The following is a 23,733-nucleotide window of genomic DNA, read 5'->3' as shown; positions in this document are numbered from 1 at the left end:
CAGTCTAGGCTGAGTTTCAATCCCAGTCTAGGGTGAGTTTGAATCTCAGTCTAGGCTGAGTTTCGATCCCAGTCTAGGCTGAGTTTCAATCCCAGTCTAGGCTGAGTTTCAATCCCAGTCTAGGGTGAGTTTCAATCCCAGTCTAGGGTGAGTTTCAATCTCAGTCTAGGCTGAGTTTCAATCGCAGTCTAGGATGAGTATCAATCCCAGTCTAGACTGAGTTTCAATCACAGTCTAGGCTGAGTTTCAATCCCAGTCTAGGATGAGTATCAATCCCAGTCTAGGCTGAGTTTCAATCACAGTCTAGACTGAGTTTCAATCCCAGTCTAGGCTGAGTTTCAATCCCAGTCTAGGCTGAGTTTCAATCCCAGTCTAGGCTGAGTTTCAATCCCAGTCTAGGCTGAGTTTCAATCCCAGTCTAGACTGAGTTTCAATCCCAGTCTAGGCTGAGTTTCAATCCCAGTCTAGACTGAGTTTCAATCCCAGGCCTATGCTGAGTTTCAATCCCAGTCTAGGCTGAGTTTCAATCCCAGTCTAGACTGAGTTTCAATCCCAGTCTAGGCTGAGTTTCAATCCCAGTCTAGGCAGAGTTTCAATCCCAGTCTAGGCTGAGTTTCAATCACAGTCTAGGCTGAGTTTCAATACCAGCCTAGGCAGAGTTTCAATCCCAGTCTAGGCTGAGTTTCAATCCCAGTCTAGGCAGAGTTTCAATCCCAGTCTAGGCTGAGTTTCAATCCCAGTCTCGGCTGAATTTCAATCCCAGTCTAGGCTGAGTTTCAATCCCAGTCTAGGGTGAGTTTCAATCTCAGTCTAGGCTGAGTTTCGATCCCAGTCTCGGCTGAATTTCAATCCCAGTCTAGGCTGAGTTTCAATCCCAGTCTAGGGTGAGTTTCAATCACAGTCTAGACTGAGTTTCAATCCCAGTCTAGGATGAGTTTTAATCCCATTCTAGGCTGAGTTTCAATCCCATTCTAGGCTGAATTTCAATCCCAGTCTCGACTGAGTTTCAATCCCAGTCTAGGCTGAGTTTCAATCCCATTCTAGGCTGAGTTTCAATCCCAGTCTAGGCTGAGTTTCAATCTCAGTCTAGGCTGAGTTTCAATCCCAGTCTAGGATGAGTTTCAATCCCAGTCTAGACTGAGTTTGAATCCCAGTCTAGGCTGAGTTTCAATCCCAGTCTAGACTGAGTTTCAATCCCAGTCTAGACTGAGTTTCAATCCCAGTCTAGGCTGAGTTTCAATCCCAGTCTAGGATGAGTTTCAATCACAGACTGTGCTGAGTTTCAATCCCAGTCTAGGCTGAGTTTCAATCCCAGTCTAGACTGAGTTTCAATCCCAGTCTAGACTGAGTTTCAATCACAGTCTAGGCTGAGTTTCAATCCCAGTCTAGGCTGAGTTTCAATCCCAGTCTAGACTGAGTTTCAATCCCAGTCTAGGCTGAGTTTCAATCCCAGTCTAGGCTGAGTTTCAATCCCAGTCTAGGCTGCGTTTCAATCCCAGTCTAGGCTGAGTTTCAATCCCAGTCTAGACTGAGTTTCAATCCCAGTCTAGACTGAGTTTCAATCACAGTCTAGGCTGAGTTTCAATCCCAGTCTAGTCTGAGTTTCAATCCCAGTCTAGACTGAGTTTCAATCACAGTCTAGGCTGAGTTTCAATCCCAGTCTAGGCTGAGTTTCAATCCCAGTCTAGGCTGAGTTTCAATCCCAGTCTAGGCTGAGTTTCAATCCCAGTCTAGGCTGAGTTTCAATCCCAGTCTAGGCTGAGTTTCAATCCCAGTCTAGACTGAGTTTCAATCCCAGTCTAGGCTGAGTTTCAATCCCAGTCTAGGCTGAGTTTCAATCTCAGTCTAGGCTGAGTTTCAATCCCAGTCTAGGCTGAGTTTCAATCCCAGTCTAGACTGAGTTTCGATCCCAGTCTAGGCTGAGTTTCAATCCCAGTCTAGGCTGAGTTTCGATCCCAGTCTAGGATGAGTTTCAATCCCAGTCTAGGCTGAGTTTCAATCCCAGTCTAGGATGAGTTTCAATCCCAGTCTAGACTGAGTTTCAATCCCAGTCTATGATGAGTTTCAATCCCAGTCTAGGCTGAGTTTCAATCCCAGTCTAGGATGAGTTTCAATCCCAGTCTAGACTGAGTTTCAATCCCAGTCTAGGATGAGTATCAATCCCAGTCTAGGCTGAGTTTCAATCACAGTCTAGGCTGAGTTTCAATCACAGTCTAGGCTGAGTTTCAATCACAGTCTAGGCAGAGTTTCAATCACAGTCTAGGCTGAGTTTCAATCCCAGTCTAGACTGAGTTTCAATCCCAGTCTAGACTGAGTATCAATCCTAGTCTAGTCTGAGTTTCAATCCCATTCTAGGTTGAGTTTCAATCCCAGTCTAGACTGAGTTTCAATCCCAGTCTAGGCTGAGTTTCAATCCCATTCTAGGCTGAGTTTCAATCCCAGTCCAGACTGAGTTTCAATCCCAGTCTAGGCTGAGTTTCAATCCCAGTCTCGGCTGAGTTTCAATCACAGTCTAGGCTGAGTATCAATCACAGTCTAGGCTGAGTTTCAATCCCAGTCTAGGCTGAGTTTTAATCCCAGTCTAGTCTGAGTTTCAATCCCAGTCTAGGCTGAGTTTCAATCCCAGTCTAGGCTGAGTTTCAATCCCAGTCTAGGCTGAGTTTCAATCCCAGTCTAGGCTGAGTTTCAATCCCAGTCTAGGCTGAGTATCAATCACAGTCTAGGCTGAGTTTCAATCCCAGTCTAGACTGAGTTTCAATCCCAGTCTAGGCTGAGTTTCAATCCCAGTCTAGGCTGAGTTTCAATCCCAGTCTAGACTGAGTTTCAATCCCAGTCTAGGCTGAGTTTCAATCCCAGTCTAGGCTGAGTTTCAATCCCAGTCTAGGCTGAGTTTCAATCCCAGTCTAGGCTGAGTTTCAATCCCAGTCTAGGCTGAGTTTCAATCCCAGTCTAGACTGAGTTTCAATCCCAGTCTAGGCTGAGTTTCAATCCCAGTCTAGGCTGAGTTTCAATCCCAGTCTAGGCTGAGTTTCAATCCCAGTCTAGGCTGAGTTTCAATCCCAGTCTAGGCTGAGTTTTAATCCCATTCTAGGCTGAGTTTCAATCCCAGTCTAGGCTGAGTTTCAATCCCAATCTAGGCTGAGTTTCAATCACAGTCTAGACTGAGTTTCAATCCCAGTCTAGGCTGAGTTTTAATCCCATTCTAGGCTGAGTTTCAATCCCATTCTAGGCTGAATTTCAATCCCAGTCTAGACTGAGTTTCAATCCCAGTCTAGGCTGAGTTTCAATCCCAGTGTAGTCTGAGTTTCAATCTCAGTCTAGGCTGAGTTTCAATCCCAGTCTAGGATGAGTTTCAATCCCAGTCTAGACTGAGTTTCAATCCCAGTCTAGGCTGAGTTTCAATCCCAGTCTAGGCTGAGTATCAATCCCAGTCTAGTCTGAGTTTCAATCCCGGTCTAGACTGAGTTTCAATCCCAGTCTAGGCTGAGTTTCAATCCCAGTCTAGTCTGAGTTTCAATCTCAGTCTAGGCTGAGTTTCAATCCCAGTCTAGGATGAGTTTCAATCCCAGTCTAGACTGAGTTTCAATCCCAGTCTAGGCTGAGTTTCAATCCCAGTCTAGACTGAGTTTCAATCCCAGTCTAGACTGAGTTTCAATCCCAGTCTAGGCTGAGTTTCAATCCCAGTCTAGGATGAGTTTCAATCACAGACTGTGCTGAGTTTCAATCCCAGTCTAGGCTGAGTTTCAATCCCAGTCTAGACTGAGTTTCAATCCCAGTCTAGGCTGAGTTTCAATCCCAGTCTAGGCTGAGTTTCAATCCCAGTCTAGGCTGAGTTTCAATCCCAGTCTAGGCTGAGTTTCAATCCCAGTCTAGGCTGAGTTTCAATCCCAGTCTAGGCTGAGTTTCAATCCCAGTCTAGGCTGAGTTTCAATCCCAGTCTAGGCTGAGTTTCAATCCCAGTCTAGGCTGAGTTTCGATCCCAGTCTAGGCTGAGTTTCAATCCCAGTCTAGGCTGAGTTTCGATCCCAGTCTAGGCTGAGTTTCGATCCCAGTCTAGACTGAGTTTCGATCCCAGTCTAGGCTGAGTTTCAATCCCAGTCTAGGCTGAGTTTCGATCCCAGTCTAGGATGAGTTTCAATCCCAGTCTAGGCTGAGTTTCAATCCCAGTCTAGGATGAGTTTCAATCCCAGTCTAGACTGAGTTTCAATCCCAGTCTAGGATGAGTTTCAACCCCAGTCTAGGCTGAGTTTCAATCCCAGTCTAGGATGAGTTTCAATCCCAGTCTAGACTGAGTTTCAATCCCAGTCTAGGATGTGTATCAATCCCAGTCTAGGCTGAGTTTCAATCACAGTCTAGGCTGAGTTTCAATCACAGTCTAGGCTGAGTTTCAATCCCAGTCTAGGCAGAGTTTCAATCACAGTCTAGGCTGAGTTTCAATCCCAGTCTAGACTGAGTTTCAATCCCAGTCTAGGCTGAGTTTCAATCCCATTCTAGGCTGAGTTTCAATCCCAGTCCAGACTGAGTTTCAATCCCAGTCTAGGCTGAGTTTCAATCCCAGTCTAGGCTGAGTTTCAATCACAGTCTAGGCTGAGTTTCAATCCCAGTCTAGGCTGAGTTTCAATCCCAGTCTAGGCTGAGTTTCAATCCCAGTCTAGGCTGAGTTTCAATCCCATTCTAGGCTGAGTTTCAATCCCAGTCTAGACTGAGTTTCAATCCCAGTCTAGGCTGAGTTTCAATCTCAGTCTAGGCTGAGTTTCAATCCCAGTCTAGGCTGAGTTTCAATCCCAGTCTAGACTGAGTTTCAATCCCAGTCTAGGCTGAGTTTCAATCACAGTCTAGGCTGAGTTTCAATCACAGTCTAGGCTGAGTTTCAATCACAGTCTAGGCTGAGTATCAATCACAGTCTAGGCTGAGTTTCAATCCCAGTCTAGGCAGAGTCTCAATCCCAGTCTAGGCTGAGTTTCAATCCCAGTCTAGTCTGAGTTTCAATCCCAGTCTAGGCTGAGTTTCAATCCCAGTCTAGGCTGAGTTTCAATCCCAGTCTAGGCTGAGTATCAATCACAGTCTAGGCTGAGTTTCAATCCCAGTCTAGACTGAGTTTCAATCCCAGTCTAGGCTGAGTTTCAATCACAGTCTAGGCTGAGTTTCAATCCCAGTCTAGGCTGAGTTTCAATCCCAGTCTAGGCTGAGTTTCAATCCCAGTCTAGGCTGAGTTTCAATCCCAGTCTAGGCTGAGTTTCAATCCCAGTCTAGACTGAGTTTCAATCCCAGTCTAGACTGAGTCTCAATCCCAGTCTAGGCTGAGTTTCAATACCAGTCTAGGCTGAGTTTCAATCCCAGTCTAGGCTGAGTTTCAATCCCAGTCTAGACTGAGTTTTAATCCCAGTCTAGGCTGAGTTTCAATCCCAGTCTAGGCTGAGTTTCAATCCCAGTCTAGGCTGAGTTTCAATCCCAGTCTAGACTGAGTTTCAATCCCAGTCTCGGCTGAGTTTCAATCCCAGTCTAGGCTGAGTTTCAATCCCAGTCTACGCTGAGTTTCAATCCCAGTCTAGGCTGAGTTTCAATCCCAGTTTAGGCTGAGTTTCAATCCCAGTCTAGGATGAGTTTCAATCACAGTCTAGGCTGAGTTTCAATCCCAGTCTAGGATGAGCTTCAATCCCAGTCTACGCTGAGTTTCAATCACAGTCTAGGCTGAGTTTCAATCACAGTCTAGGCTGAGTTTCAATCCCAGTCCAGGCTGAGTTTCAATCCCAGTCTAGGATGAGTTTCAATCCCAGTCTAGACTGAGTTTCAATCCCAGTCTAGGATGAGTTTCAATCCCAGCCTAGGCTGAGTTTCAATCCCAGTCTAGACTGAGTTTCAATCCCAGTCTAGGATGAGTTTCAATCCCAGTCTAGGCTGAGTTTCAATCCCAGTCTAGGCTGAGTTTCAATCCCAGTCTAGGCTGAGTTTCAATCACAGTCTAGGCTGAGTTTCAATCACAGTCTAGACTGTGTTTCAATCCCAGTCTAGGCAGAGTCTCAATCCCAGTCTAGGATGAGTATCAATCCCAGTCTAGGCTGAGTTTCAATCACAGTCTAGGCTGAGTTTCAATCACAGTCTAGGCTGAGTTTCAATCACAGTCTAGGCTGAGTTTCAATCACAGTCCAGGCTGAGTTTCAATCACAGTCTAGGCTGAGTTTCAATCACAGTCTAGGCTGAGTTTCAATCACAGTCTAGACTGAGTTTCAATCCCAGTCTAGGCTGAGTTTCAATCCCAGTCTAGGCTGAGTTTCAATCCCAGTCTAGACTGAGTTTCAATCCCAGTCTAGGCTGAGTTTCAATCCCAGTCTAGGCTGAGTCTCAATCCCAGTCTAGACTGAGTCTCAATCACAGTCTAGACTGAGTTTCAATCCCAGTCTAGGCTGAGTTTCAATCCCAGTCTAGACTGAGTTTCAATCCCAGTCTAGGCTGAGTTTCAATCCCAGTCTAGGCAGAGTCTCAATCCCAGTCTAGGCTGAGTTTCAATCCCAGTCTAGGCTGAGTTTCAATCACAGTCTAGGCTGAGTTTCAATCCCAGTCTAGGCTGAGTTTCGATCCCAGTCTAGGCTGAGTTTCGATCCCAGTCTAGACTGAGTTTCAATCCCAGTCTAGACTGAGTTTCAATCCCAGTCTAGGCTGAGTTTCAATCCCAGTCTAGACTGAGTTTCAATCCCAGTCTAGGCTGAGTTTCGATCCCAGTCTAGGCTGAGTTTCAATCCCAGTCTAGACTGAGTTTCAATCCCAGTCTAGACTGAGTTTCAATCCCAGTCTAGGATGAGTTTCAATCCCAGTCTAGGCTGAGTTTCAATCACAGTCTAGGCTGAGTTTCAATCCCAGTCTAGGCTGAGTTTCAATCCCAGTCTAGGATGAGTTTCAATCCCAGTCTAGACTGAGTTTCAATCCCAGTCTAGGATGAGTATCAATCCCAGTCTAGGCTGAGTTTCAATCACAGTCTAGGCTGAGTTTCAATCACAGTCTAGGCAGAGTTTCAATCACAGTCTAGGCTGAGTTTCAATCACAGTCTAGGCTGAGTTTCAATCCCAGTCCAGACTGAGTTTCAATCCCAGTCTAGGCTGAGTTTCAATCCCAGTCTAGGCTGAGTTTCAATCCCAGTCTAGACTGAGTTTCAATCCCAGTCTATGCTGAGTTTCAATCCCAGTCTACGCTGAGTTTCAATCCCAGTCTAGACTGAGTTTCAATCCCAGTCTATGCTGAGTTTCAATCCCAGTCTACGCTGAGTTTCAATCCCAGTCTAGGCTGAGTTTCAATCCCAGTCTAGGCTGAGTTTCATTCCCAGTCTAGGCTGAGTTTCAATCCCAGTCTAGGCTGAGTTTCAATCCCAGTCTAGGCTGAGTTTCAATCACAGTCTAGGCTGAGTTTCAATCCCAGGTCTAGGCTGAGTTTCAATCCCAGTCTAGGCTGAGTTTCAATCCCAGTCTAGGCTGAGTATCAATCACAGTCTAGGCTGAGTTTCAATCCCAGTCTAGACTGAGTTTCAATACCAGTCTAGGCTGAGTTTCAATCACAGTCTAGGCTGAGTTTCAATCCCAGTCTAGGCTGAGTTTCAATCCCAGTCTAGGCTGAGTTTCAATCCCAGTCTAGGCTGAGTTTCAATCCCAGTCTAGGCTGAGTTTCAATCCCAGTCTAGGCTGAGTTTCAATCCCAGTCTAGGCTGAGTTTCTATCCCAGTCTAGGCTGAGTATCAATCCCAGTCTAGACTGAGTTTCAATCCCAGTCTAGGCTGAGTTTCAATCCCAGTCTAGGCTGAGTTTCAATCCCAGTCTAGGCTGAGTTTCAATCCCAGTCTAGGCTGAGTTTCAATCCCAGTCTAGGCTGAGTTTCAATCCCAGTCTAGTCTGAGTTTCAATCCCAGTCTAGGCTGAGTTTCAATCCCAGTCTAGACTGAGTTTCAATCCCAGTCTAGACTGAGTTTCAATCCCAGTCTAGGCTGAGTTTCAATCCCAGTCTAGGCTGAGTTTCAATCCCAGTCCAGGCTGAGTTTCAATCACAGTCTAGGCTGAGTATCAATCACAGTCTGTGCTGAGTTTCAATCCCAGTCTAGGCTGAGTTTCAATCACAGTCTAGGATGAGTTTCAATCCCAGCCTAGGCAGAGTTTCAATCCCAGTCTAGGCTGAGTTTCAATCCCAGTCTAGGCTGAGTTTCAATCCCAGTCTAGGCAGAGTTTCAATCCCAGTCTAGGCAGAGTTTCAATCCCAGTCTAGGCTGAGTTTCAATCCCAGTCTAGACTGAGTTTCAATCCCAGTCTATGCTGAGTTTCAATCCCAGTCTACGCTGAGTTTCAATCACAGTCTAGGCTGAGTTTCATTCCCAGTCTAGGCTGAGTTTCAATCCCAGTCTAGGCTGAGTTTCAATCCCAGTCTGTGCTGAGTTTCAATCCCAGTCTAGGCTGAGTTTCAATCCCAGGTCTAGGCTGAGTTTCAATCCCAGTCTAGGCTGAGTTTCAATCCCAGTCTATGCTGAGTTTCAATCCCAGTCTACGCTGAGTTTCAATCACAGTCTAGGCTGAGTTTCATTCCCAGTCTAGGCTGAGTTTCAATCCCAGTCTAGGCTGAGTTTCAATCCCAGTCTAGGCTGAGTTTCAATCCCAGTCTAGGCTGAGTTTCAATCCCAGGTCTAGGCTGAGTTTCAATCCCAGTCTAGGCTGAGTTTCAATCCCAGTCTAGGCTGAGTATCAATCACAGTCTAGGCTGAGTTTCAATCCCAGTCTAGACTGAGTTTCAATCCCAGTCTAGGCTGAGTTTCAATCACAGTCTAGGCTGAGTTTCAATCCCAGTCTAGGCTGAGTTTCAATCCCAGTCTAGGCTGAGTTTCAATCCCAGTCTAGGCTGAGTTTCAATCCCAGTCTAGGCTGAGTTTCAATCCCAGTCTAGACTGAGTTTCAATCCCAGTCTAGACTGAGTCTCAATCCCAGTCTAGGCTGAGTTTCAATCCCAGTCTAGGCTGAGTTTCAATCCCAGTCTAGGCTGAGTTTCAATCCCAGTCTAGACTGAGTTTCAATCCCAGTCTAGGCTGAGTATCAATCCCAGTCTAGACTGAGTTTCAATCCCAGTCTAGGCTGAGTTTCAATCCCAGTCTAGGCTGAGTTTCAATCCCAGTCTAGGCTGAGTTTCAATCCCAGTCTAGGCTGAGTTTCAATCCCAGTCTAGGCTGAGTTTCAATCCCAGTCTAGTCTGAGTTTCAATCCCAGTCTAGGCTGAGTTTCAATCCCAGTCTAGACTGAGTTTCAATCCCAGTCTAGACTGAGTTTCAATCCCAGTCTAGGCTGAGTTTCAATCCCAGTCTAGGCTGAGTTTCAATCCCAGTCTAGGCTGAGTTTCAATCACAGTCTAGGCTGAGTATCAATCACAGTCTGTGCTGAGTTTCAATCCCAGTCTAGGCTGAGTTTCAATCACAGTCTAGGATGAGTTTCAATCCCAGCCTAGGCAGAGTTTCAATCCCAGTCTAGGCTGAGTTTCAATCCCAGTCTAGGCTGAGTTTCAATCCCAGTCTAGGCAGAGTTTCAATCCCAGTCTCGGCAGAGTTTCAATCCCAGTCTAGGCTGAGTTTCAATCCCTGTCTAGACTGAGTTTCAATACCAGTCTACGCTGAGTTTCAATCACAGTCTAGGCTGAGTTTCAATACCAGCCTAGGCAGAGTTTCAATCCCAGTCTAGGCTGAGTTTCAATCCCAGTCTAGGCAGAGTTTCAATCCCAGTCTAGGCAGAGTTTCAATCCCAGTCTAGGCTGAGTTTCAATCCCAGTCTAGGCTGAGTATCAGTCACAGTCTAGACTGAGTTACAATCCCAGTCTAGACTGAGTTTCAATCCCAGTCTAGGCTGAGTTTCAATCCCAGTCTAGACTGAGTTTCAATCCCAGTCTAGACTGAGTTTCAATCCCAGTCTAGGCTGAGTTTCAATCCCAGTCTAGACTGAGTTTCAATCCCAGTCTAGGCTGAGTTTCAATCCCAGTCTAGACTGAGTATCAATCCCAGTCTAGGCTGAGTTTCAATCCCAGTCTAGGCAGAGTTTCAATCACAGTCTAGGCTGAGTTTCAATCCCAGTCTAGGCTGAGTTTCAATCCCAGTCTAGACTGAGTATCAATCCCAGTCTAGGCTGAGTTTCAATCCCAGTCTAGGCTGAGTTTCAATCCCAGTCTAGGCTGAGTTTCAATCCCAGTCTAGGCTGAGTTTCAATCACAGTCTAGGCTGAGTTTCAATCACAGTCTAGGCAGAGTTTCAATCCCAGTCTAGGCTGAGTTTCAATCCCAGTCTAGGCAGAGTTTCAATCCCAGTCTAGTCTGAGTTTCAATCCCAGTCTAGGCTGAGTTTCAATCCCAGTCTAGGCTGAGTTTCAATCCCAGTCTAGTCTGAGTTTCAATCCCAGTCTAGGCTGAGTTTCAATCCCAGTCTAGGCTGAGTTTCAATCCCAGTCTAGGCTGAGTTTCAATCCCAGTCTAGGCAGAGTTTCAATCCCAGTCTAGTCTGAGTTTCAATCTCAGTCTAGGCTGAGTTTCAATCCCAGTCTAGGCTGAGTTTCAATCCCAGTCTAGGCTGAGTTTCAATCCCAGTCTAGGCTGAGTTTCAATCCCAGTCTAGGCTGAGTTTCAATCCCAGTCTAGGATGAGTTTCAATCCCAGTCTAGACTGAGTTTCAATCCCAGTCTAGGATGAGTTTCAATCCCAGTCTAGACTGAGTTTCAATCCCAGTCTAGGATGAGTATCAATCACAGTCTAGGCTGAGTTTCAATCCCAGTCTAGGCTGAGTTTCAATCCCAGTCTAGACTGAGTTTCAATCTCAGTCTAGGCTGAGTTTCAATCCCAGTCTAGGCTGAGTTTCAATCCCAGTCTAGGATGAGTTTCAATCCCAGTCTAGACTGAGTTTCAATCCCAGTCTAGGATGAGTTTCAATCCCAGTCTAGGCTGAGTTTCAATCCCAGTCTAGGATGAGTATCAATCACAGTCTAGGCTGAGTTTCAATCCCAGTCTAGGCTGAGTTTCAATCCCAGTCTAGACTGAGTTTCAATCTCAGTCTAGGCTGAGTTTCAATCCCAGTCTAGGCTGAGTTTCAATCCCAGTCTAGGATGAGTTTCAATCCCAGTCTAGACTGAGTTTCAATCCCAGTCTAGGATGAGTATCAATCACAGTCTAGGCTGAGTTTCAATCCCAGTCTAGGCTGAATTTCAATCCCAGTCTAGACTGAGTTTCAATCTCAGTCTAGGCTGAGTTTCAATCCCAGTCTAGGCTGAGTTTCAATCCCAGTCTCGGCTGAGTTTCAATCCCAGTCTAGACTGAGTTTCAATCTCAGTCTAGGCTGAGTTTCAATCCCAGTCTAGGCTGAGTTTCAATCCCAGTCTAGGCTGAGTTTCAATCCCAGTCTAGTCTGAGTTTCAATCCCAGTCTAGGCTGAGTTTCAATCCCAGTCTAGGCTGAGTTTCAATCCCAGTCTAGGCTGAGTTTCAATCCCAGTCTAGGCTGAGTTTCAATCCCAGTCTAGGCTGAGTTTCAATCCCAGTCTAGGCTGAGTTTCAATCACAGTCTAGGGTGAGTTTCAATCCCAGTCTAGGCTGAGTTTCATTCACAGTCTAGGCTGAGTTTCAATCCCAGTCTAGGCTGAGTTTCAATCCCAGTCTAGGCTGAGTTTCAATCCCAGTCTAGGCTGAGTTTCAATCCCAGTCTAGGCAGAGTTTCAATCCCAGTCTAGACTGAGTTTCAATCCCAGGTCTAGGCTGAGTTTCAATCCCAGTCTCGGCTGAGTTTCAATCCCAGTCTAGACTGAGTTTCAATCTCAGTCTAGGCTGAGTTTCAATCACAGTCTAGGCTGAGTTTCAATCCCAGTCTAGGCTGAGTTTCAATCCCAGTCTAGACTGAGTTTCAATCCCAGTCTAGGCAGAGTTTCAATCCCAGTCTAGACTGAGTTTCAATCACAGTCTAGGCTGAGTTTCAATCCCAGTCTAGGGTGAGTTTCAATCCCATTCTAGGCTGAGTTTCAATCCCAGTCTAGGCTGAGTTTCAATCTCAGTCTAGGCTGAGTTTCAATCCCAGTCTAGGCTGAGTTTCAATCCCAGTCTAGGCTGAGTTTCAATCCCAGTCTAGACTGAGTTTCAATCCCAGTCTAGGCTGAGTTTCAATCCCAGTCTAGACTGAGTTTCATTCCCCGTCTAGGCTGAGTTTCAATCCCAGTCTAGACTGAGTATCAATCCCAGTCTAGGCTGAGTTTCAATCACAGTCTAGGCTGAGTTTCAATCCCAGTCTGTGCTGAGTTTCAATCACAGTCTAGGCTGAGTTTCAATCACAGTCTAGGCAGAGTTTCAATCACAGTCTAGGCTGAGTTTCAATCCCAGTCTAGACTGAGTTTCAATCCCAGTCTAGGCTGAGTTTCAATCCCAGTCTAGGCTGAGTTTCAATCCCAGTCTAGACTGAGTTTCAATCCCAGTCTAGGCTGAGTTTCAATCCCAGTCTAGGCTGAGTTTCAATCCCAGTCTAGGCTGAGTTTCAATCCCAGTCTAGACTGAGTTTCAATCCCAGTCTAGGCTGAGTTTCAATCCCAGTCTAGGCTGAGTTTCAATCCCAGTCTAGGCTGAGTTTCAATCCCAGTCGAGGCTGATTTTCAATCCCAGTCTAGACTGAGTATCAATCCCAGTCTAGGCTGAGTTTCAATCCCAGGCCTATGCTGAGTTTCAATCCCAGTCTAGACTGAGTTTCAATCCCAGTCTAGGCTGAGTATCAATCACAGTCTAGGCTGAGTTTCAATCCCAGTCTAGGCTGAGTTTCAATCACAGTCTAGTCTGAGTTTCAATCCCAGTCTAGGATGAGTTTCAATCCCAGTCTAGACTGAGTTTCAATCCCAGTCTAGGCTGAGTTTCAATCCCAGTCTAGGCTGAGTTTCAATCCCAGTCTAGGCTGAGTTTCAATCCCAGTCTAGACTGAGTTTCAATCCCAGTCTAGGCTGAGTTTCAATCCCAGTCTAGGCTGAGTTTCAATCCCAGTCTAGACTGAGTTTCAATCCCAGTCTAGGCTGAGTATCAATCACAGTCTAGGCTGAGTTTCAATCCCAGTCTAGGCTGAGTTTCAATCACAGTCTAGTCTGAGTTTCAATCCCAGTCTAGGATGAGTTTCAATCCCAGTCTAGACTGAGTTTCAATCCCAGTCTAGGCTGAGTTTCAATCGCAGTCTAGACTGAGTTTCAATCCCAGTCTAGACTGAGTTTCAATCCCAGTCTAGGCTGAGTTTCAATCCCAGTCTAGACTGAGTTTCAATCACAGTCTAGGCTGAGTTTCAATCCCAGTCTAGGCTGAGTTTCAATTCCAGTCTAGGCTGAGTTTCAATCCCAGTCTAGGCTGAGTTTCAATCCCAGTCTAGGCTGTGTTTCAATCCCAGTCTAGGCTGAGTTTCAATCCCAGTCTAGTCTGAGTTTCAATCCCAGTCTAGGCTGAGTTTCAATCCCAGTCTAGGCTGAGTTTCAATCACAGTCTAGGCTGAGTTTCAATCCCAGTCTGTGCTGAGTTTCAATCCCAGTCTAGGCTGAGTTTCAATCCCAGTCTAGGCTGAGTTTCAATCCCAGTCTAGGCAGAGTTTCAATCCCAGTCTAGGCAGAGTTTCAATCCCAGTCTAGGCTGAGTTTCAATCCCAGTCTAGGCTGAATTTCAATCCCAGTCTAGGCTGAGTTTCAATCCCAGTCTAGGGTGAGTTTGAATCTCAGTCTAGGCTGAGTTTCGATCCCAGTCTAGGCTGAGTTTCAATCCCAGTCTAGGCTGAGTTTCAATCCCAGTCTAGGGTGAGTTTCAATCCCAGTCTAGGGTGAGTTTCAATCTCAGTCTAGGCTGAGTTTCAATCGCAGTCTAGGATGAGTATCAATCCCAGTCTAGACTGAGTTTCAATCACAGTCTAGGCTGAGTTTCAATCCCAGTCTAGGATGAGTATCAATCCCAGTCTAGGCTGAGTTTCAATCACAGTCTAGACTGAGTTTCAATCCCAGTCTAGGCTGAGTTTCAATCCCAGTCTAGGCTGAGTTTCAATCCCAGTCTAGGCTGAGTTTCAATCCCAGTCTAGGCTGAGTTTCAATCCCAGTCTAGACTGAGTTTCAATCCCAGTCTAGGCTGAGTTTCAATCCCAGTCTAGACTGAGTTTCAATCCCAGGCCTATGCTGAGTTTCAATCCCAGTCTAGGCTGAGTTTCAATCCCAGTCTAGACTGAGTTTCAATCACAGTCTAGGCTGAGTTTCAATCCCAGTCTAGGCTGAGTTTCAATCGCAGTCTAGGCTGAGTTTCAATCCCAGTCTAGGCTGAGTTTCAATCCCAGTCTAGGCTGAGTTTCAATCCCAGTCTAGACTGAGTTTCAATCCCAGTCTAGACTGAGTTTCAATCCCAGTCTAGGCTGAGTTTCAATCCCAGTCTAGGCTGAGTTTCAATCCCAGTCTAGGCTGAGTTTCAATCCCAGTCTAGGCTGAGTTTCAATCCCAGTCTAGGCTGAGTTTCAATCCCAGTCTAGGCTGAGTTTCAATCCCAGTCTAGGCTGAGTTTCAATCCCAGTCTAGGCTGAGTTTCAAACCCAGTCTGTGCTGAGTTTCAATCCCAGTCTAGGCTGAGTTTCAATCCCAGTCTAGGCAGAGTTTCAATCCCAGTCTAGGCTGAGTTTCAATCACAGTCTAGGCTGAGTTTCAATACCAGCCTAGGCAGAGTTTCAATCCCAGTCTAGGCTGAGTTTCAATCCCAGTCTAGGCAGAGTTTCAATCCCAGTCTAGGCTGAGTTTCAATCCCAGTCTCGGCTGAATTTCAATCCCAGTCTAGGCTGAGTTTCAATCCCAGTCTAGGGTGAGTTTCAATCTCAGTCTAGGCTGAGTTTCGATCCCAGTCTCGGCTGAATTTCAATCCCAGTCTAGGCTGAGTTTCAATCCCAGTCTAGGGTGAGTTTCAATCTCAGTCTAGGCTGAGTTTCGATCCCAGTCTAGGCTGAATTTCAATCCCAGTCTAGGCTGAGTTTCAATCCCAGTCTAGGCAGAGTTTCAATCCCAGTCTAGGCTGAGTTTTAATCCCAGTCTAGGCTGAATTTCAATCCCAGTCTAGGCTGAGTTTCAATCCCAGTCTAGGCTGAGTTTCAATCCCAGGTCTAGGCTGAGTTTCATTCCCAGGTCTCGGCTGATCCGAGCTGGGCTAGAAGCTGAGGTGCAACACTTGGCCCCTGCACCCCTGGATTAGGGAAGGAATCAGCCAGAGTTCCCTCTCCTAATTGCTAGGCAGTGTGGACATTCGGTTGTAGCCTACCTCCAGGATCAGACAACCTGCAGTCACTCACTGTCTGGGCGTACGCAGGAAGAATGGCCACTTGGGCAAGGCATGGGACGGCTGGAGAACCGTACTCCAGGATGACCCAGCACCTCCATGGAAGGCAAACCCATACTGAACTGATTTAGGAGCCATTTTGTTGGTAAGATGATAACTTGGCTTTCTGGTAACCAAAGCAGGAAATTTTTATTCACAATTTCGTGACATATATTCAACCCTCTCAGAAGAGTAACCATGTGATCACCAATCCCCAACCATGTGATCACCAATCCCCAACCATGTGATCCCCAACCATGTGATCACCAATCCCCAACCATGTGATCCCCAAACCCCAACTATGTGATCCCCAACCATGTGATCACCAATCCCCAACCATGTGATCACCAATCCGCCCACCGTGTGATCACCAATCTCCAGCCATGTGATCACCAATTCACAACCATGTGATCACCAATCTCCAATCATGTGATCACCAAACTCCAACTCCAAATAACAAAAAGATTGATTAAGAAAGGGAAGATAGATTATGAAAGTAAATTAGCAAAAAATATAAAAACAGATAGTAAGAGTTTTTATCGTTATATAAAAAGAAAAAGGGTGGCTAAAGTAAATGTTGGTCCCTTAGAGGATGAGACCGGGAAATTAATGGTGGGAAATATGGAGATGGCAAAAACACTGAATGAATATTTTGTATCAGTCTTTACAGTAGAGGACACTAAGAATATCCCAACACTGGACAAACAGGGGGCTATAGGGGGGGAGGAGCTAAACACGATCAAAATCACTAAGGAAGTGGTACTCGGTAAAATAATGGGACTCAAGGCGGATAAATCACCTGGACCTGATGGCTTACATCCTAGGGTCTTGAGGGAAGTGGCGGTAGGGATTGTGGATGCATTGGTAATAATTTTCCAAAACTCCCTGGACTCAGCAAAGGTCCCGGCAGACTGGAAAACTGCTAATGTAACACCCTTATTTAAAAAGGGCAGTAGACAGAAGGCTGGAAACTATAGACCGGTTAGCCTAACATCTGTGGTAGGTAAAATTTTGGAGTCCATTATTAAGGAGACAGTAACAGGACATTTGGATAATCATCATTTAATAGGACAAAGTCAGCATGGTTTTATGAAGGAGAAGTCATGTTTGACAAATTTGCTGGAGTTCTTTGAGGAAGTAACATATAGGGTGGATAAAGGGGAACCAGTGGATGTAGTGTATTTAGACTTCCAAAAGGCATTTGACAAGGTGCCACACAGAAGATTATTGCTTAAGATAAAAAATCACGGGATTGGGGGTAATATTCTGGCATGGATAGAGGATTGGCTATCTAACAGAAGGCAGAGAGTTGGGATAAATGGTTCATTCTCAGACTGGCAATCAGTAACTAGTGGTGTTCCGCAGGGGTCAGTGCTGGGTCCCCAACTCTTTACAATCTATATTAATGATTTGGAGGAGGGGACTGAGTGTAACATATCAAAGTTTGCAGATGATACTAAGATGGGAGGGAAAGTAGTGAGTGAGGAGGACATAAAAAACCTGCAAGGGGACATAGACAGGCTAAGTAAGTGGGCAGAGATTTGGCAGATGGAATACAATACTGGAAAGTGTGAGGTTATGCACTTTGGCAGGAAAAATCGTAGAGCAAGTTATTATCTTAATGGCAAGAAACTGGAAAGTACTGAAGTACAAAGGGATCTGGGGGTCCTGGTGCACGAAACTCAAAAGGTTAGTATGCAGGTGCAGCAAGTGATTAAGAAGGCCAATGGAATGTTGGCTTTCATTGCTAGGGGGATAGAATATAAAAATAGGGAGGTATTGCTTCAGTTGTACAAGGTATTGGTGAGACCGCACCTGGAATACTGCATACAGTTTTGGTGTCCATACTTAAGAAAAGACATACTTGCTCTCGAGTCAGTACAAAGAAGGTTCACTCGGTTAATCCCGGGGATGAGGGGATGGACATATGAGGAGAGGTTGAGTAGATTGGGACTCTACTCATTGGAGTTCAGAAGAATGAGAGGCAATCTTATTGAAACATATAAGATTGTGAAGGGGTTGGATCGGGTGGATGCGGGGAGGATGTTCCCGATGATGGGTGAAACTAGAACTAGGGGGCATAGTCTTAGAATAAGGGGCTGCTCTTTCAAAACTGAGATGAGGAGGAACTACTTCACTCAGAGGGTGGTAGGTCCATGGAATATGCTGCCCCAAAAAGCTGTAGAAGCTACATCATTACATAAATTTAAAACAGAAATAGACAGTTTCCTAGAAGTAAAGGGAATTAAGGGTTACGGGGAGCGGGCAGGAATTTGGACATGAGTCTAGGTTCGGATCGGTCATGGCCCTGTGGGTAGCGGAGCGGGCCCAAGGGCCGTGTAACCTGATCCTGCTCCTATTTTGTGTGTCTAATTCTGTTAGATTTGGGAGATGGTTCTGTGATAGTAGATTGGCAGTTAGGATCAGATCAGCCATGATCTTATTGAATGGCGGAGCAGGCTCGAGGGGCCGATTGGCCTACTCCGGCTCCTATTTCTTATGTTCTTATGTGATCACCAATCCCCAGCCATGTGATCACCAATCCCCAACCATGTGATCACCAATCCCCAACCATGTGACCACCAATCCCCAGCCATGTGATCACCAATCCCCAACCATGTGATCACCAATCCCCAGCCATGTGATCACCAATCCCCAACCATGTGATCACCAATCCCCAATCATGTGATCACCAATCCCCAACCATGTGATCACCAATACCCAGCCATGTGATCATCAATCCCCAACCATGTGATCACCAATCCCCAAACATGTGATCACCAATCCCCAACCATGTGATCACCAATCCCCAGCCATGTGATCCCCAATCCCAACCATGTGATCACCAATCTCCAACCATGTGATCACCAATCCCCAATCATGTGATCCCCAATCTCAACCATGTGATCACCAATCCCAACCATGTGATCACCAATCCCCCACCATGTGATCACCAATCCCCAACAATGTGATCACCAATCCCAACCGTGTGATCACCAATCCCCCATGTGATCACCAATCCCCAACCATGTGATCACCAATCTCCCACCATGTGATCACCAATCCCCAACCATGTGATCACCAATCTCCAACCATGTGATCACCAATACCAACCATGTGATCACCAATCCCCCACCATGTGATCACCAATCCCCAGCCATGTGATCACCAATCCCCCATGTGATCACCAATCCCCCACCATGTGATCACCAATTCCCCACCATGTGATCACCAATCTCCCACCATGTGATCACCAATCTCAACCATGTGATCACCAATCCCCCACCATGTGATCACCAATCCCCAACCATGTGATCACCAATCCCAACCGTGTGATCACCAATCCCCCAAGTGACCACCAATCCCCAACCATGTGATCACCAATCTCCCACCATGTGATCACCAATCCCCAACCATGTGATCAACAATCTCCAACCATGTGATCACCAATCCCAACCATGTGATCACCAATCCCCCACCATGTGATCACCAATCCCCCACCATGTGATCAGCAATCCCCCACCATGTGATCACCAATCCCCCACCATGTGATCACCAAACTCCCATGTGATCACCAATCCCCAACCATGTGATCACCAATCCCCAGCCATGTGATCCCCCATCCCAAGCATGTGATCACCAATCCCCCACCATGTGATCACCAATCCCCAAGCATGTGATCACCAATCCCCCATGTGATCACCAATCCCCAACCATGTGATCACCAATCCCCCATCATATGATCACCAATCTCCCAACATGTGATCACCAATCCCCAACCATGTGATCGCCAATCCCAACCATGTGATCACCAATCCCCCACCATGTGATCACCAATACCCAACCATGTGATCACCAATCCCCTACCATGTAATCACCAATCCCCAACCACGTGATCACCAATCCCAACCATGTGCTCACAAATCCCCCACCATGTGATCACCAATCCCCCACCATGTGATCACCAATCTCCCACCATGTGATCCCCAATCCCCAACCATGTGATCACCAGTACCCAACCATGTGATCACCAATCCCTCCAAACATGTGATCACCAATCTCCAACCATGTGATCACCAATCCCCAAACATGTGATCACCAATCTCCAACCATGTGATCACCAATCCTCAACCATGTGATCACCAATCTCCAACCATATGATCACCAATCTCCAACCATGTGATCCCCAATCCCCAACCATGTGATCACCAATCTCCAACCATTTGATCACCAATCTCCAACCATGTGATCACCAATCCACAACCATGTGATCACCAATCCCTCCAACCATGTGATCACCAATCCCCAACCATGTGATCACCAATTCCCAACCATGTGATCACCAATCCCAACCATGTGATCACCAATCCCTCCAACCATGTGATCACCAATCCCCAACCATGTGATCACCAATCCCCAACCATGTGATCACCAATCCCCCACCATGTGATCACCAATTCCCAACCATGTGATCACCAATCCCCAACCATGTGATCACCAATCCCCAACCATGTGATCACCAATCCACAACCATGTGATCACCAATCCCCCAACCATGTGATCACCAATCCCCCACCATGTGATCACCAATCCCTCCAACCATGTGATCACCAATCTCCAACCATGTGATCACCAATCCCTCCAACCATGTGATCACCAATCCCCAAACATGTGATCACCAATCTCCAACCATGTGATCACCAATCGACAACCATGTGATCACCAATCCCCAACCATGTGATCACAAATCCCCCAACCATGTGATCACCAATCCCCCACCATGTGATCACCAATCCCCAACCATGTGATCACCAATCTCCCACCATGTGATCACCAATCCCCAACCATGTGATCACCAATCTCCAACCATGTGATCACCAATCCCCAACCATGTGATTACCAATCTCCAACCATGTGATCAGCAATCCCAACCATGTGATCACCAATCCCCCACCATGTGATCACCAATCCCCAGCCATGTGATCACCAATCCCCCATGTGATCACCAATCCCCAGCCATGTGATCCACCATCCCAACCATGTGATCACCAATTCCCCACCATGTGATCACCAAACCCCAAGCATGTGATCACCAATCCCCCACCATGTGATCACCAATGCCCAACCATGTGATCACCAATCCCCCATCATATGATCACCAATCTCCCAACATGTGATCTCCAATCCCCAACCATGTGATCGCCAATCCCAACCTTGTGATCACCAATCCCCCACCATGTGATCACCAATCCCCGACCATGTAATCACCAATCCCCAACCACGTGATCACCAATCCCAACCATGTGCTCACAAATCCCCCACCATGTGATCACCAATCCCCCACCATGTGATCACCAATCTCCCACCATGTGATCCCCAATCCCCAACCATGTGATCACCAATACCCAACCATGTGATCACCAATCCCTCCAAACATGTGATCACCAATCTCCAACCATGTGATCACCAGTCCCTCCAACCATGTGATCACCAATCTCCAACCATGTGATCACCAATCCCCAAACATGTGATCACCAATCTCCAACCATGTGATCACCAATCCCAACCATGTGATCACCAATCCCCCACCATGTGATCACCAATCCCCAGCCATGTGATCACCAATCCCCCATGTGATCACCAATCCCCCACCATGTGATCACCAATCCCCCACCATGTGATCACCAATCTCCCACCATGTGATCACCAAACTCCCATGTGATCACCAATCCCCAACCATGTGATCACCAATCCCCAGCCATGTGATCCCCATCCCAACCATGTGATCACCAATCCCCCACCATGTGATCACCAATCCCCAAGCATGTGATCACCAATCCCCCACCATGTGATCACCAATCCCCAACCATTTGATCACCAATCCCCCATCATATGATCACCAATCTCCCAACATGTGATCTCCAATCCCCAACCATGTGATCGCCAATCCCAACCATGTGATCACCAATCCCCCACCATGTGATCACCAATCCCCTACCATGTAATCACCAATCCCCAACCACGTGATCACCAATCCCAACCATGTGCTCACAAATCCCCCACCATGTGATCACCAATCCCCCACCATGTGATCACCAATCTCCCACCATGTGATCCCCAATCCCCAACCATGTGATCACCAATACCCAACCATGTGATCACCAATCCCTCCAAACATGTGATCACCAATCTCCAACCATGTGATCACCAATCCCTCCAACCATGTGATCACCAATCTCCAACCATGTGATCACCAATCCCCAAACATGTGATCACCAATCTCCAACCATGTGATCACCAATCCCCAACCATGTGATCACCAATCTCCAACCATGTGATCACCAATCTCCAACCATGTGATCCCCAATCTCCAACCATGTGATCAACAATCTCCAACCATTTGATCACCAATCCCCAGCCATGTGATCACCCATCCCCAACCATGTCATCACCAATCCCCAACCATATGATCACCAATCCCCAACCATGTGATCACCAATCCCAAACCATGTGATCACCAATCCCCAACCATGTGATCACCAATCCCCAACCATGTGATCACCAATCCCCCACCATGTGATCACCAATCCACAACTATGTGATCACCAATCCCCAACCATGTGATCACCAATCCCCAACCATGTGATCACCAATCCCCCACCATGTGATCACCAATCCACAACTATGTGATCACCAATCCACAACCATTTGATCACCAATCCCCAACCATGTGATCACCAATCCCCAACCATGTGATCACCAATCCCCAACCATGTGATCACCAATCCCCAACCATGTGATCACCAATCCCCAACCATGTGATCACCAATCCCCAACCATGTGATCACCAATCCCCCAACCATGTGATCACAATCCCCCACCATGTGATCACCAATCCCTCCAACCATGTGATCACCAATCTCCAACCATGTGATCACCAATCCCTCCAACCATATGATCACCAATCCCCAAACATGTGATCACCAATCTCCATCCATGTGATCACCAATCCCCAACCATGTGATCACCAATCCCCAACCATGTGATCATCAATCTGCCCACCATGTGATCACCAATCTGCCCACCATGTGATCACCAAACCCTGACCATGTGATCACCAATCCCTCCAACCATGTGATCACCAATCCCCAACTATGTGATCACCAATCCCCAACCATGTGATCACCAATCCCCAACCATGTGATCACCAATCCCCAACCATGTGATCACCAATCTCCAACCATGTGATCACCTATCCCCAACCATGTGATCAATCCCCAACCATGTGATCACCAATCTCCAACCATGTGATCACCAAATCCCAACCACGTGATCACCAATCCCCAACCATGTGATCACCAATCCCTCCAAACATGTGATCACCAATCTCCAACCATGTGATCACCAGTCCCTCCAACCATGTGATCACCAATCTCCAACCATGTGATCACCAATCCCCAAACATGTGATCACCAATCTCCAACCATGTGATCACCAATCCCAACCATGTGATCACCAATCCCCCACCATGTGATCACCAATCCCCAGCCATGTGATCACCAATCCCCCATGTGATCACCAATCCCCCACCATGTGATCACCAATCCCCCACCATGTGATCACCAATCTCCCACCATGTGATCACCAAACTCCCATGTGATCACCAATCCCCAACCATGTGATCACCAATCCCCAGCCATGTGATCCCCATCCCAACCATGTGATCACCAATCCCCCACCATGTGATCACCAATCCCCAAGCATGTGATCACCAATCCCCCACCATGTGATCACCAATCCCCAACCATTTGATCACCAATCCCCCATCATATGATCACCAATCTCCCAACATGTGATCTCCAATCCCCAACCATGTGATCGCCAATCCCAACCATGTGATCACCAATCCCCCACCATGTGATCACCAATCCCCTACCATGTAATCACCAATCCCCAACCACGTGATCACCAATCCCAACCATGTGCTCACAAATCCCCCACCATGTGATCACCAATCCCCCACCATGTGATCACCAATCTCCCACCATGTGATCCCCAATCCCCAACCATGTGATCACCAATACCCAACCATGTGATCACCAATCCCTCCAAACATGTGATCACCAATCTCCAACCATGTGATCACCAATCCCTCCAACCATGTGATCACCAATCTCCAACCATGTGATCACCAATCCCCAAACATGTGATCACCAATCTCCAACCATGTGATCACCAATCCCCAACCATGTGATCACCAATCTCCAACCATGTGATCACCAATCTCCAACCATGTGATCCCCAATCTCCAACCATGTGATCAACAATCTCCAACCATTTGATCACCAATCCCCAGCCATGTGATCACCCATCCCCAACCATGTGATCACCAATCCCC

General features: G+C 46.8%; 1 protein-coding gene across 2 annotated transcripts in view; it reads left to right on the top strand.

The window, feature by feature from the left end:
* Positions 1-23,733, top strand: part of LOC147096891 (synaptosomal-associated protein 25) — a 300,271-nt gene that overhangs the window by 207,899 nt on the left and 68,639 nt on the right. The gene's annotated exons all lie outside the window — the stretch shown is intronic.

The sequence above is a fragment of the Somniosus microcephalus genome, chromosome 34 (assembly GCF_052327205.1).
Source record: "Somniosus microcephalus isolate GS21.2 chromosome 34, FLI_Smic_1.0, whole genome shotgun sequence".
Classification (NCBI taxonomy): domain Eukaryota; kingdom Metazoa; phylum Chordata; class Chondrichthyes; order Squaliformes; family Somniosidae; genus Somniosus; species Somniosus microcephalus.
The sequence above is the reverse complement of the archived record's forward strand: the minus strand, read 5'-3'. Positions and strand labels throughout refer to the sequence as shown.